Source organism: Xiphophorus hellerii, chromosome 14 (assembly GCF_003331165.1).
Source record: "Xiphophorus hellerii strain 12219 chromosome 14, Xiphophorus_hellerii-4.1, whole genome shotgun sequence".
Classification (NCBI taxonomy): domain Eukaryota; kingdom Metazoa; phylum Chordata; class Actinopteri; order Cyprinodontiformes; family Poeciliidae; genus Xiphophorus; species Xiphophorus hellerii.
The window spans coordinates 20,009,613-20,015,742 of record NC_045685.1 but is presented as its reverse complement, the minus strand read 5'-3'; positions in this window follow the sequence as shown (position 1 = coordinate 20,015,742).

The window sequence follows — 6,130 nt, the reverse complement described above, 5'->3', positions numbered from 1 at the left end:
TTAGGTTTTAGACTAAGTCCAATGAGAAAATTATTTCAAAAATCTTTTCTCAACCTTGGTTTGGGATTTCTTGAAATGTCTCATACTTTCTCTTTTAAATTCTGATATGCCTCCTTCTATGATCAGTCAAGAGACTGCAGATACAATATTGTGGTGTGAAAAAGTCTCTCTTCATAATAAAATGTAAAGTCTTACCAGCCGCAGAGTCTAATGAAGTTGTTTGGAGAAAAACTGCCATCAAAACAGAAACAAAATATGAAAACAGCCAATCAAAAGAATGCGCTTTATTAAAAAAAATGATGTAAACAAACTAGGTACACAGTTGAAACTAGATATTTAGATATAGTCTATTAAAAACTATTTGCTAACTGTCAGGGTAATGAGGGAGATCATTTTTTTTTATGACTATTCAAGTTAACCAAGAATGAAACTGAGAGTAAAAACTCAGAGGAGGACATCATTGGCAAAGATCATTGTTAAATGGAGGTGCATCTGTGGATGTAATTTAAACACATCACTTAAATTTACCCTTGTGGTTTTCAGAGTAATTCTAGTAAATGGTATGGAAATACATGCAAACATCCAAACTTGATTGACAATTTAAGAAAAAACTTAAGGAATTACAAACTGAATGCAAGAATGTCAAGAAAAAAGATTGAGAAGCCAGAATAAGAAAACAACAGACACAAACCTGAGAGCCCAAACAAGATCAGCCTGTAATCCATAGTGTAAGCTTGAGATAAAATAAAGTATCCAGATAATTTCTAAATCCAAACACTAAATGCACTTCATAACAAAGACAAACCGATAATGAGCTTCAAAGATGCAAGACAAACCTAAAAGCTTGTGCTTCTCTGCATTTTAAATGCATCATAGATGGGTGTGGCATTCATGGGAGAGATGCATCTTTTCAGCTTCCAGGATATATGGAAGTACAAGAATAAGGAAATAATGAAATCAGAGCCCTACTATTTGCCTTACTACCGTTTAACATTTCTAGAGTTCATCGAAGGTGAAGCTGCAACATTAGGTCAGTTTTATTGCCAACATTACAGTTTCTGAGACTAAAAGTTGAGTGTCTGACCAGGAGGTCAGCAGTTTAGGAGAACCACAGGAAACTGTACTCTCATCATGTCTTTTTACTCTAAACATGTCAGACTACAAGTCGAGTCCTCTGTAGAAATACTCAGATGAGTTTTCAGTTTTCAGGGTGTATAAGTAGATTATCTTTTTACCTTGAAGCAGTTTGTAATAAAGCTTTATTTATATGTTAAAACGTACCCTAAAATTATTCTTTACAACCTTGATTTATATTGACAAATACACGTATTATACACATCTGTTTTATTCCTTTCATTTCCCCGGTTTGTTTGTTTTTCACTAAAGCTGGGATATGTAACTTTTCTGAAAAATGTTTCATATATATTTGGTAAAACTGTCACTATGTCCTCACAGTGTAATATGAGAGATAACCTTTGGCATGCCATCAAGTTTAGCAAAGGCCTGGTAACGAGAAATTAATTTGTTTCAGTTGTTTGATTAAGTATTTAAAACCTGCAGGAGAGTAGCTCTCTGGGACCAGGGTTGGAGACCCATGTTCTAATGCATAAAGTTACTAGTTAATATATTAACTATATTAATACTATAGTTAATATTGAAAGTTAAAGTTGAAAGTTAATATTAACTTTCAAAAGTCCTTCGAAAGTTACTTTTGAAGGACTTTGTGTGAGTGTTGTTTTGGTTTAGTGATAATTTTTTATAGAACAGGAGAGACAGTCAGACTCCCAATAGTCAAATTAGACTGGACAGCCAGTGTGGTTTTATTGCAGCTTGTGGTTTCCCCTGTGATGCTGCAGTTAAAATTTTTCATAATGCAAATTCAAACCTACACCACATGAACCCTAGCACTGTCAGTACGGTACTCTGTTTTGCGTCAGACAAACACATAACTTTATTTTTTAGTTGTACAATTTCCATCAGCCGAGAAAGCTTGGCTCCAAAATAAAGACACAAAATAAAACAACTCACCAGTGGCACCTGTAAGTCGTGCTCCACTGCTTCTGACGTTCTCAGTAACAGAGAAGAGAATGAAAGTGAATTTAGTGCCAGGATTCAGGGGTGAGGCTGTGTAAGTTACTGATCCATCTCCATCAGGAACATTAATGAATTTCTCTATGCCATTAAACTGGAGAATAAACTCGGTGTTGTTGTTGACTTTATTCCACTGCACAAACATACTGGTCTCATCTTGTGGCACTAAGACACAAAATTACAAAACTGTAATGTCGTTTTACACTTTCCAAATTGTTTTGTTTCTTTATGCCGTTTTTATTCTTCGTGACAAATAAATCACTGAATCTATATTCACCAAAATCATCATGACATTGTTCTGCAAACAGTAATGACAAGAGCTCATACGGGACTAAAATATTTTAATTATTGAACAACTATATGAACTGAGGCTGTGGTTGAAGTTGACATGGTTGCTCTGAAAGGCAGCAGTGATTTATAATGAGAAACAAGGTTTCTGCCAAATGGCAACACGTTTTTGGTCAGTTGCACCCTGAAAGTTTTGTCTTGCATATCTGAATATTTAGTTAATGTGAGAAGCAGATATTTGTTCTGGCTCTGTAGTCAAAATAAAAGTTATTCGAATCAACTATTGGCTGTCTAATACCCCATAATGCTTCTGCTATCCCAATCTTGCCACTGATTAGTTCATCAGCACTTCATGGTATTTTCCGTCACTGGAAGAGAACATTTCCAGTAAGAGATCAGTTCAAACCCATCACAATGCCTTGTACAACTGGATCAGGCCCAGGACTAAACACTCTGCCAGATTCATTTGCTATAACTCTTCATTTGAATCACATGTCCTACTGGTCCAAGTTGTGAAAGATTGAACAAAATTTTCTCCATTCAGCTCAGATTTTGGCTTTGTTAATTAACTTTCTCCGAGAGCTTCATGATCAAACTGCTTTCAGGTTAATACTCGGGAATCATCGAGAAAATCCAAAAGACCTATGTGACCAACAATTGCCAGTTTAAGAGAGAACACCAGGTTAGACAAAAGCAGATTATTCTTGTCAGTCAATCTTCCCTTGGAGAAATGTAAGTGCTTCTATAAGTGAGCTAAGACTCAGATTTCAGACCCCAATAAAACTCTTTTTAGTGATGTTCCATCCATCCATCCATTCATCCATTCATCCTCTTCCGCTTATCCGGGGTCGGGTCGCGGGGGTAGCAGCTTCAGAAGGGAGGCCCAGACTTCCCTCTCCCCGGCCACTTCTTCCAGCTCTTCCGGGGAATCCCGAGGCGTTCCCAGGCCAGCCGAGAGACATAGTCCCTCCAGCGAGTCCTGGGTCTACCCGGGGCCTCCTCCCAGTGGGACGTGCCCAGAACACCTCACCAGGGACAAGTCCAGGAGGCATCCTGACCAGATGCCCGAGCCACCTCAACTGGCTCCTCTCAATGTGAAGGAGCAGCAGCTTTACTCTGAGTCCCTCCTGGATGACTGAGCTTCTCACCCTATCTCTAAGGGAGAGCCCAGACACCCTGCGGAGAAAACCCATTTCGGCCGCTTGTATCCGCGATCTCGTTCTTTCAATCATGACCCAAAGCTCATGACCATAGATGAGGGTGGGAACGTAGATCGATCGGTAAATCGAGAGCTTCGCTTTTTGGCTCAGCTCTCTCTTCACCATGACAGACCGGTACAGCGCCCGCTTGACGGCAGACGCTGCACCAATCCGCTTGTCGACCTCCCGCTCCCTTCTTGCCCCATTCGTGAACAAGATCCCGAGATACTTGAACTCCTTCACTTGGGGCAGGACATCCCCCCCCCCCCCCCCCCCCCCCGGCCCGGAGAAGGCACTCTACCCTTTTCCGGCTCAAGACCATGGCCTCGGATTTGGAGGCCATGGTCTTGAGCCAGAAAAGCAGAGATGTGATCCTAAGGCCACCAAAACGGATCCCCTCAACACCTTGGCTGTGCCTAGAAATTCTGTCCATGAAAGTAATGAACAGAATCGGTGACAAAGGGCAGCCCTGGCGGAGTCCAACTTTCACCGGAAACGAGCCCGACTTACTGCCGGCAATGCGGACCAGACTCTGACACTGGTCATACAGGGACCTGACAGCCCATATCAAAGGGCCCGGTACCCCATACTACCGGAGAACCCCCCACAGGGCTCCCCGAGGGACACGGTCGAACGCCTTCTCCAAGTCCACAAAACACATGTAGACCGGTTGGACGAACTGCCAACACCCTCCAGGACCCTGCCGAGGGTGTAGAGCTGGTCCAGTGTTCCACGACCAGGACAAAAACCACACTGCTCTTCCTGAATCCGAGGTTTGACTATCTGACGGACCCTCCTCTCCAGGACCCCTTAATAGACCTTGCCAGGGAGGCAAGATCGATTCTGGTGGTTTTAAAAGACTCTTAATTCATCTATTTTTTCTCTCAGATTAAAATAAAACCTCAGTCAAAATTAAGCAAAAAAAAAAAAAATCCTTCAACTTCTGAGACCAATAAACTTGTTTGCTTTTTATCCAAAACAATTAACTGGAAGACTGAGATCAATAATATCTAATTATGTAGAATCTTTTTCAAATCTTTCCATTTTATTGCAAGTGTAAGTATTTCAGTTCTGATCCTGAATAAATCTTATTCCTGAGAAACAGTTTCAGGTCTAAAATGGAAGAAGACTCAGAGGAGATGAATGAAGGACTTTGTGTTTTAAAAAAAACGCTCTTAGGGGCGTGCCGTGGTGGCGTAGGGGTTAGTGCGACCCATATTTGGAGGCCTTGAGTCCTCAACGCGGCCGTCGCAGGTTCGACTCCCGGACCCGACAATATTTGCCGCATGTCTTCCCCCCTCTCCTTCCCCGTTTCCTGTCAGCCTACTGTCATATAAGGGACACTAGAGCCCACAAAAGACCCCCTGGAGGGGTAAAAAATAAAAAAAAAACCCGCTCGCAGTCAGGATAGACTGGACAAAGTCGCCATATATTTCCTCATAAAACTCAGCTGTGCTCTTTTTGCTACAACTGGCATTTATCTGATATGCAAAATCAAAATGTCCAATGAAGAAATATTTAAATTTGAGCTCAGTAGTTGTCAAACGATTATTGTAGAGACAGTAAGTTGATGCTGCCAGTTATTTAAGGTAAACTTAAAAAGATGTCATTCTCAACTTGGTCACAGCCACAGAAGATTAATCATTTGTTAAAGTAGATGTGACAACGACAAACTGAAACATCTCAAAAGTAGTCATTGTAAACTTTACTTCACTGCTGCTGATGCTGTCAAGTATAGAGAAGAGAGTGAAAGTGTATTTGGTTCCAAGGGAGATAAATTACTGTGTGGTTCAATGGTCCATCTGCATCTGGTGCTCTAATGAATGTCTCTTTTCCATTAAACTGGAGAACAAAGCTGGTGTTGTGAATTTTATTCCGCTGTAGAGTGATGCTGGTCTCATCTTTTATTGATGAAACCTCTTTTATTGGGTGGAACTGAGGAAAAAATCTCATTCTTGAAATTACTTTGGGAAAAGGACTTATTCTTCAGTCTCATGTTTATTTAGTCTTTAGTGAAATCTCTCAGAGACAAAGATGTCTGCAACTGAGCTAAAAAAAATTCTCAGTTAAAACTTGATTTGCAGCTCAAACTGTATCTGAATACATTACTTAGTTTGTAACAGATGAGTAATACCCTTTGCATCGTGCCATTTTCTAGATTTATGCAAGTATGACGCTACACACTTTACCGCTGTGGTTTGGCTGACCATCCGCCCAGGTCCAAAATAAAGAGGTGCTGCCATCAGACCAGAGCCTCTCCTGATGCAGACCAATCCACAGGAATGATCCAATGCCTTGATTTGAGAAGAGCTCATTCTCTCTCTGATTGCAAGCAATGTAATGTTGAAAAGTAATCTCACATGAAGGTTAAGCACAGGAAAACACAACATACTATCATACATTTGGATGTTTTTCTATGTTTCTCATTTTGTTGTCAAACTGGCCACAGTCATGTGAAAAGAAGCAGAAACCTAAAATAGTTGAAGAAATCAATAACTGCAAGAAAACCAAGTCTTGTCGCTGTAAAACAAGCCCAATAATAACTCCACCAC